Genomic DNA, 9,490 nt, shown 5'->3' with positions numbered 1-9,490 from the left:
TTTATGAACAGACATACAGATTAAAATGCATCTCTAAGAAGTTATTCATATATTTTGGCAAAACGTTTCTCTGTACTACCCATTGCAATTAGAGGTATGGTAAATGACCTGTGATCTTAAAACCTGACTTTAAAAGATACTAATGCTGTTTTAGAAAAGCAAAATACCAGTCAAATTTATCCCAATTCTTAATTGTCTAAGATAAATTTTAAGTCAATTATCTTTATGTCATAGTGAGAAGAGGTTATTCTCAGTTCACCTATTGTAGACATTTCTCACATCATAGAAAATATAAACAACTAAGATTTGTTTTAAACTTGCCTGAGTGACCATCCTGCATTCAGTACAATAGTGGCAGTTTCCACCAGCTCAGGATTTGCCGAGAGCTGTTCTATGACCCCGCAGATGTAGCATCTTGTGCAACTGAGAATTGTTGTCACTCTTGTGAAGCTTGTTTTAGTATTGATCTGGGAAAACAGTTCTGGGTTTAAGTATATGTGGGGTTTTTTTCTTTCTTTTTCTCCAGTTGCTGGTTATGGTGTCTGATCTTTTACTCAAATATAGCAACAGTACATTTCCTGCTAGAACACTCTGTATGAAAGGGAATGAGATCACTCTTCCGCCCTCCCCCAATTTTTCTAGCTTTCATCTGCTACATGTATATTGATATCCTCTGCCTTTAATTTTTGTGGTAGTTTTTTTCAGAGGAGGCACTTGACTGTGAATTTACATAAGACAAGTGAGTCGAAAGTAATTTTGTGTTTCAAGTAGCCTCACAAAAAGGGCTTATGTAATATTATGCGTGTGCCAATAGACATTTGAGAAAGAAGTGTGCTTTTTTGGGGCCTTAAAATGAGATCTGAGCCAATAGACTCTGTTGGGAAAGCATCCACTTTTTTATCTGTAACTTTTGAAGACCAAAGCATAAATTTGATTTATCTGTAATGGTTTCCTCTTCTGCTCTCCACAGGTTTTGAGATGAGCGTTTCTGATCGTGTTGATTTTTACTGTTCTGAATCACAGGGCTCACCTTCTAGTGCTCTCTGGTCATGTTCTCCCATACAAAACACAAGTGCTCTTCCATGGCAGGCTGCAAAGACACTTCTTGGAGTTTTAGTTTAATGAAGTTCTTTATTGCTTTGGAAGCAAAAAGAATTGTAACATACTAATTTCTTTAAAATTGATCATATACTGCAATGGGCTATTAATATTTTGTCTTGTGACAACTAGATAAGGCAGAAAAGTACATTACTAATCTCAGGTAATGTATTCAGTGCTGCTGAAAAATACACAGAGCAGACAATTTCTACCTCAGTGACACACTGTGAGATACCCTAGAAGGAAAACAAAGCCAACTTGATTTTAATTACTTGTTCAGTTTGATTGTCTTGAAATAGTTGTTGGGTAAGGAATCTCTAGAGGGTTTTCAGAAGCAAAAAAAGTTTCAGGAATAGGGTTGGAAAATCCTGTGCAGGCTCTGAGTTACTGCCCTTGTCTAATTTACCTGCAGCTTCTGCAGAGGTTTCCACGCCAGCTGTCCGCCTGTCCCTTGGCCAGCAGTTCTCACCCAGGCAGCAGAGGTGGTGGAAAGAGCAGAGCTACTCTTCAGGCTGCAGGGACTGCTGCAGTCCAGTCTTCCTCTGAGCAGTACATGCCACTTTCTCTTTGGCAGTAACCTACTTGTACTAATGCTCATGATTAATTTCTGCAAACAAAGAATAAATGTTTTTCACTGGATTGGTTCCCAGAACCAGCTTGCAGCCTGACCATATTGATGAGGTTCTGATGCAAGTGAATGGCAATTTGGAGGGCAGAGCCACTGTAGCTGGGACCTAGATGGACTTAAGCCATGACTGATCCAAACCTCCTGTTGCCCAGTCCACAGCCTGGTAAAATACACCTACACTTTTAATATACATTACTACTGCAGCTAAGGTCTGTGATGCGTGCTTCATTTTGGACTTACCTCTTACAGCTGAAGAGCAAACTTGCAGAAAGGGTGGTGGTGAGCAGGAATATCTCTGTGGCTGCCCTTCAAAGAGTAACCGAATGAGGACAGATGTGCTTGTTTCCAGCAAGTGGTGCCGCCCAAGTCAGCAGATATGTCTTGCTTTGCTGTGCTGTCTGGTGTTCACTACAGTCGTGATTATTAAAAAGACCTGGCATAGCCAAACCCAGCATGACTGGTATGGGTGGATCATATGGGGCTTTTTGGTAGTTGTCTGATTTTGGATTGTTCAAGCAAATCTGGTGATGAGAGAGAAGGTCAAACTGGAAGAAGCTTGGAGAGAATAGCTTACGCTGAGTGTCAAAACAGCTCTTAAAAGTTTGCTGTGCTCATAGCAGGTGACAACGGTGTCTTCAGCCTCACATCTAAATTTTGACCGGGACAATGAATATTTTGCTTAATTGGAAAAAGAGGTGGTCAGAATAGTGTGATTATCTGTCTGTGTTTACATCTGGCAGTAGGTGAGCTGAAAACTCATTCACAAGTCTTATTCCCTAGAGGAAAATGTATTTCCCAGTGTTAAGTGGTATTTCTGTTAGCAGTCCTCTTATTGCTCAAAGTAGGTCTGATTTTTTTGCCCAGAATATTGGTTTTGAGTAAAGATTATCCTTTTGACACAACAGCATGAGTTGTTTTGTGTTTGTAAGCAAGCAAGACTTTATGCTTTGTCTAGTATGGGAGTTTTGGCACTGCTAGAAATTATTTCCCCCCTCTCCCTCCAGGCATCATACTCTCCTGTCTAATGTTATTTGTGAAACAAATTTGTGAAAATTGCTTTATAGTTTAAGCTTTTAGGCTGAAAGAAGTCAATGCATTTGCAGGTCTCAAGGGTTTACCAAAGTCAGAGCAGTTATGTTTTGGGGGAGTAGTAGTCAAATTTTCTAATTTTTTTCTCCACTTTCACATGCTGCTTTATCTCCTTTGGCTTTTCTCATTGCTGTAATGCTGGAAGACATGGCACTTCACTGTTTCTTCTGTTCTCAGTGAGTTGGTATTAGAATTAAATGTATTCAGATGACTGTTTTCTGAAAATCCGGAACACGCACCCCGGTTGAGCAGCATGCAGACAGGAGTGGGAGCATGGGAAAGTTCCTTTGAAGAATGTTATATAAAAATAACTATTGGGAGCTTATCAGTATGTGAACTGTATTATAAAAAGACAGATGCATACTGGATAAATAATAATAACTAGAGTAGGCATCTGTCTAATGCAACCTTCCAAAATTATTGAAACGAAACATGCTGTCTAACATCTCCTGTCCCTACAGACAAGCAGCATAGGAAGGATGAAAGTCAGCTAATACTAGCTTTTTACCTGGAAAACATTTTCAGCTGTGGTGAGGTAACAGCTGGGCTGTTAGCTGCAAGCGTTGCTGCCACTGCGAGTGGTGGTTTGTGCAAGCAGAATGTAACCTTGCTGTAGAAAAAGCCTTAATCTAGGAATTAAATGGGATAGTAAATTTAAGAAATGTAGGCTTCTTGCTGACCTTGCCTGCTCTTTGGGTGTTTATATCTAATTACTTTGTACTCAACAAGTAGGGCTTGTTGGTAAGCATGAAGTAAGTTGTGTAGGATTAGTGTTGCCATCAGATCTGTTCCAATGGATATCTGGGAAGCTGCTATGTCGGGGAGCAGGACTAATATGTAATTCGTTGCCCAAAGCAGTGCTTATGTCCCGGCCTGACTTCCAGATGGTTTCAAAGAAGAACTTTCTGAGGAGTGACCCTAATATGGAACTCATGGAAATGTGGGCACATGTGGTGAGACTGTGATCTGGAAAGGAACAGCACTTTATCGAGAAGTCAAAGATGACTTTTTGACTGCTTCTGAATGAACTTTACCTCATCAGTTGCCCCTGCTTTCAAGCTAATATATGTGATAAAATCAAAACCCAGTGTAAGTGATCCTCCAATGCCAGTTTCATTTTAATTTGGAATTGCATTTAATTCATGAAGAGACTGACATTTGCAACATCTGTGATTCACTGAAGGAGGCAGAGGCTCAATGTTTTCCTCACACCAGTAACACCAGAGCCCGAAATGTTAGTCTCTCTACTCATAAAGCCCTTTGAATTTTATGCAGTTATGACAGGGCAAATGTGTGGTTTTGAAAATCACCATTTATAGCTAAATCAAAGTAAAGTGCTGTAAGTGGGTTGATTCTGCAAGCTTTTGTCTCCTCAGTGATTGGTCTTGTGACTAGAAACACTGAAAGGCAGTGTTCCCAAAGCTGTGCTTGCAAAGCCAGAAGTGTCCTAATATGGGGGGTTTCTGCCCAGTTTGATAATACTGTACCTAAATAGCAACTTAAATAGCTTCACTTTTTATTGTATTCCAGGCCTAACTCCTCCAGCAGACCCAGAAGGAGCTTGTGGCTGTCACGTGCAATAGCAGAAGGATAGGGTGAGCAACTGGGGTCTGGAAATGGAGCTGTGGGCTCTCTGGGCCCTGCTTGTGAAGTCCCTGCATGCGTGCTGAGCTCAGGTGCAGTCTCTCACCCAGGCCTGGTGTGTTCATGGCAGTGGTGGTGAGATGGTTTTCTCAGAGATGGCCGGTGTAAAACAACTCTGGAATTTGGAAGCTGACACCTATGTGTCAGCTTTGCCTTATGCAATCTGAGGTGTGCAGAAGTCTGTGCAGGAAACTTTCGGCTGTTTTGTTTCCTCTTTTACTTTCTTGGTATAATATATATAATCTGTGAGAATATTGGTCAGGTGCAGTATCAGAATCATGTCAGTGCAAAGACAGGGAGATGTCTTAACATAATATTTGCAGAGAGAGGGTTGATGACATTCTGTCTTTGATAGTGTTGTAGCTGCTGTAAAATGCGTGCCAGATATGGTAAAATGTATGCCAGAAAATGACGTACATGTATACCTAGTCAGCTTATGTTGGCCAACGCCAGTATCTTCCCTTAACATGACACTTAAGTACAGTACCAGCTTTTGTGTTGTCACATTCAAGATCCTGTTAAACATCTGGATCAAACAAATGGTACCACGGATAGTTTGGCTGCTAGAACAGACAAACTGGCTGCCCGGGGCTTGGATGGGTGGACTCTTCGAAGGGTTAAAAACTGGCTGGATGGCCAAGCCCAGAGAGTGGTGGTGAACGGGGCAAAGTCCAACTGGTGGCCGGTCACTAGCGGTGTTCCCCAGGGCTCAGTTCTGGGGCCGGTGCTGTTCAATATCTTTATAGATGATCTAGACGTAGGGATTGAGTGCACCCTCAGTAAATATGCAGATGACACCAAGCTGGGTGGGAGTGTCGATCTACTGGAGGGTAGGAAGGCCCTACAGAGGGATCTGGACAGGTTAGATAGATGGGCCGAGACCAACGGCATGAGGTTCAACAAGAACAAGTGCCAGGTCTTACCCTTTGGCCACAACAACCCCATGCAGCGCTACAGGCTGGGGGAAGAGTGGTTAGAAAGCGGCCCGGCGGAAAGAGCCTTGGGGGTGCTTATTGACAGCCGGCTAAACATGAGCCAGCAGTGTGCCCAGGTGGCCAAGAAGGCCAATGGCATCCTGGCCTCTATTAGGAATGGTGTAGCCAGCCGGTCTAGGGAAGTGATCGTCCCTCTGTACTCGGCACTGGTGAGGCTGCACCTTGAATATTGTGTCCAGTTCTGGGCCCCGCACTTCAAGAAAGATGTTGAGGTGTTGGAGCAAGTCCAGAGGAGGGCGACCAAGCTGGTGAAGGGTCTGGAGGGTCTGACCTATGAGGAATGGCTGAGGGAGCTGGAGTTGTTTAGCCTGGAGAAGAGGAGGCTCAGAGGTGACCTTATTGCAGTCTACAACTACCTGAAGGGAGGTTGTAGTGAAGTGGGAGTTGGCCTCTTCTCCCGGGCAACTAGCGATAGGACAAGAGGACACAGCCTCAAGCTTCGCCAGGGGAGGTTCAGGTTGGACATTAGGAAGAATTTCTTTTCAGAAAGGGTTATTAGACATTGGAATGGGCTGCCCAGGGAGGTGGTGGAGTCACCATCTCTGTGTTTAAGAAAAGACTGGACATGGCACTTAGTGCCATGGTCTAGTTGACATGGTGGTGTCAGGGCAATGGTTGGACTCGATGATCCCTGAGGTCTCTTCCAACCTGGCTGATTCTGTGATTCTGTGATTTTAAAGGATGCATCTTTGATTGTTTTTCTAATGCCTTGAAATTATTGTTTCTCAAAACAATAGTTGTATTGAGAAAAGAGAGTGTCATAGTTCATTAAACTACCTTCTCAGAAATATTTTTTTGCTATTTCGGAAAGCTATCTCCAGTATAGCTCCTGAATATGTTTTGGCAGTCATACATTTTTCATTTATTCTGAATCTGCTGTTGGTATTTTTGCATGTATGTTCTATGGTATCTCTGGAGGTATATCTGTGCAAGAATAAGGCATTTATTTTTGCTTGGACAGTTATCTATATTAACAACATTATCTAAATTCTATTCTATTCTATTCTATTCTATTCTATTCTATTCTATTCTACTCCTTTTCTAAAGACTTTCCCTGGTGAAAAATTGAAAAAAAAATTACTTTCTGGAAATTGTTGGATTCAGGTCTCTTGAAAAATGCTGATCAAGGGCAATGGGTAATACTCCTGAACCTGAAAACTATACTGTAGCCATATTCTACATTTAGCTTTGTAGATAATTCACTGTGTAAGCATTTTACTAAATAGAAAATTTGGTTTATAATCTGTGATGCCATTAGTCCAATGCTACTGCACTCAATTAAATATTTTAATTTGAGCACATGAATAGGATTTGAACATATAAATTGCTAATACAACTACTTTTCCTGGTGATACTACTGTGATACTAAGAAATAAACACAATCCTCTAAAAGGTGCTTTAGACTCGAGTCCACTTTGAACATCTTCTCAGGTTTATGGTGTCACTTTTTTGCTGCTTCGGAGAGAAGTTTCTTCTCTTTCAGCCATCTCCTTAGAATGGTAATTCATCGAAAGGTATTAAGAAGTTGGTGTTATTCAGGTGTCAGTTATTCTTTAGTTCTGAGCAGTGTGTGGCTCTTTTTCCTGTTAAAAAACAAAGGACCTGTGAGACACTGTACTGCTAGTAGCAAGGTGTATGTTTAAGAACAAAGTATTCAAAATGAACTTTAAATTTTGCATTGAGGTGCTTTCACATGAAAATATTATACATCTGGACTTCCCCAAACATATTTACCAAAGCAGAAATTTTGTCTACACAGAAAATTGTCAATACTTATCTAAGTTTGCTAACCTATAGAAGCTCACTGTAAGCTATTTCACAAGTTACCTGCATAATGGATCTTCTGAGTCACTGCATGAGAGTTCTGGATAAAAACATGCCAGCTGTGTTAGTGTGTGAACAAAAATAAAGTGAGAACAGACATTTTCAGATATTTATTACTAGTATACCAGATACAGTAATTGTTTAAGTTTATAACTATTTTACTATCCTCTATTAAAAAATACCAAAACAACTTAAACACATCTTTAAAATTCACTTCTGTAAACAGAATTGCATGGCTCAGAAAAATAGGAATTGTCTTACCCAGGACTCCCTGGTGTCAGCATTTGTCACTGCCCTCTCTTAATTGGTTGTGTTTATTCTTTGGCATGTTCCTTGGAGTTTTTTGTTGTTGTTTTGTTGTTTTGTTGTTTTTTTTCCTCACTTTGATTTCCAGTTGACTTTTTGTAGTATGACTATTTGCTTCACTGCAGCAAGCTTTTGACCAGCTCCTCTTGGTAGTGTCAGGAGAAAGGGGCTGAGGGGTCACACTAATTGAGATGTCTTTCAAGTGGCAACTGAATCCTTTGGAGATGTCACTTCTGGGTCCCTCCTCTTCCAATTGTTTGTGCATTTTTTCTGTCTGTAGTTGTAAGGCCCTAAAGGCATGTTTGTCTCAGTGTATCTGTGCAGCAGGTAGCACTCTGGACCCTAATCTTAATTGGGACTGTTGAATGCCTCTTGAAATAAAAAAAATTATTAATATTAATACTGATAGATACCTGCTGTCATAACTGACTTTTTTGTCCTGCAATAGCAAAATTGTTTGATAATTTTTTGTCTCTTAAATGACAGTAAAAAGTAATCAGAAGTTAAATGCAGAATCAGGACAGCCTTATATATGGTAGCTGTAGTGCTCCATGATCAAATGTGTGCTGCACTGTGGAGTAGCTTTGATGGAGAAATGGTGTTGGTTGGTTCAACATCAGAAAGAAGTCTGGTTTTGCTAATTTACTTCTCAAAATTGGCTGAAAACCAGTTTTCTATCAAGCTCTTTAAGTAAAATGTATTTATCTTGTTTATAGTCAGTTCTTTGCCTTGGTTCTTTACGTTTAAACTTTGTAAGTTTGCATTTGTTTGTACGTTGCAGTGCAGTCTGCGGTGGGATGGTGGCTCCAGTTGTACATTGCCACTGACCTTTGACAATTTGTTTCTCATGTTAATACGTTGGAATACAGTATGATATTTGAGTACCGGTATTATGCCCTAGTGAACATGATGAAATCATAAACTACATACTTCATAACATATCTCATTGAAATTAATATCCTTTCCTGCCCTTAATATAAGTGAAGAAATGTGTGCCTTGTAAAGATCATTTTTCTGTTAATCGTAATGAGAAATTCTTGATGCTGTGCCTTTTTCATATAGTTGCATTTACAAATTCATCCTTTGTAGCTCTGGAAAGGGAAGGCTTGGTGGGCATATTTTGCAGTAGGGAGGCAAAAGACTAGAATATCAGTTTTCTTAGCAAGTCTAGCAGTATGTTCACCGTATTTCACAGCTTCACAAAACCAGTTGAATTTCCATACTGTAGGAGTATGAGAAACATACCTTTTCTTGTGATTGTAGAGAAAGACTGTATGAAAAAAACCTAACAAATAAAAAAGATGTTTAGAAAAGTTACGGTTATTTTAAACTGGAAATTTTATTTATTAATATTCTTAAATATTTCATCATATTCAGCAAAGCTGAATAATTATTGACTTTATTTGGAACTGTGGTGCTACTTATAGTCTGTAAATTTGATTATAGGTGTTTGGAGTAAAATAGCTAAAATGGCTGGATACTTTTGAAAATGCCAGTCGTGCCTTTTTTGGTCCTTTTCTTTGAAGCATTTAATAATGTGCATAACTTTTCTCTGAACTTGTTGCCTTAAAATAAAAAATTTGGTTCCATATACAAAGCAAAAAATGGTCTGTAGGTGTGTGGTCATAGAGGAATATTATTCTTGTCATGTATAGAAACTCTAAGGATTTAACTTAATAGTTTATAATTCTAGAGTGGTATATGATGTATGTAGGTGAAATTATCATCTGGCATAATTTTTGTTAAGGCCGGACAGGTCACTTCATTGGAAAACTTGGCCTGTTGCACTCCATTGCATAATTAGTAACTAAGGTTACTTACTTTGGTGGTTCATTTTGGCAAATATCCTAACCCGTAGTAGTTTATAGTCTCCTCTAAAACTGAGATTTAGTTGTTGGAAGGAGAC

This window comes from Nyctibius grandis, chromosome 3, assembly GCF_013368605.1.
Source record: "Nyctibius grandis isolate bNycGra1 chromosome 3, bNycGra1.pri, whole genome shotgun sequence".
Taxonomy (NCBI): Eukaryota; Metazoa; Chordata; class Aves; order Nyctibiiformes; family Nyctibiidae; genus Nyctibius; species Nyctibius grandis.
The sequence above is the reverse complement of the archived record's forward strand: the minus strand, read 5'-3'. Positions refer to the sequence as shown.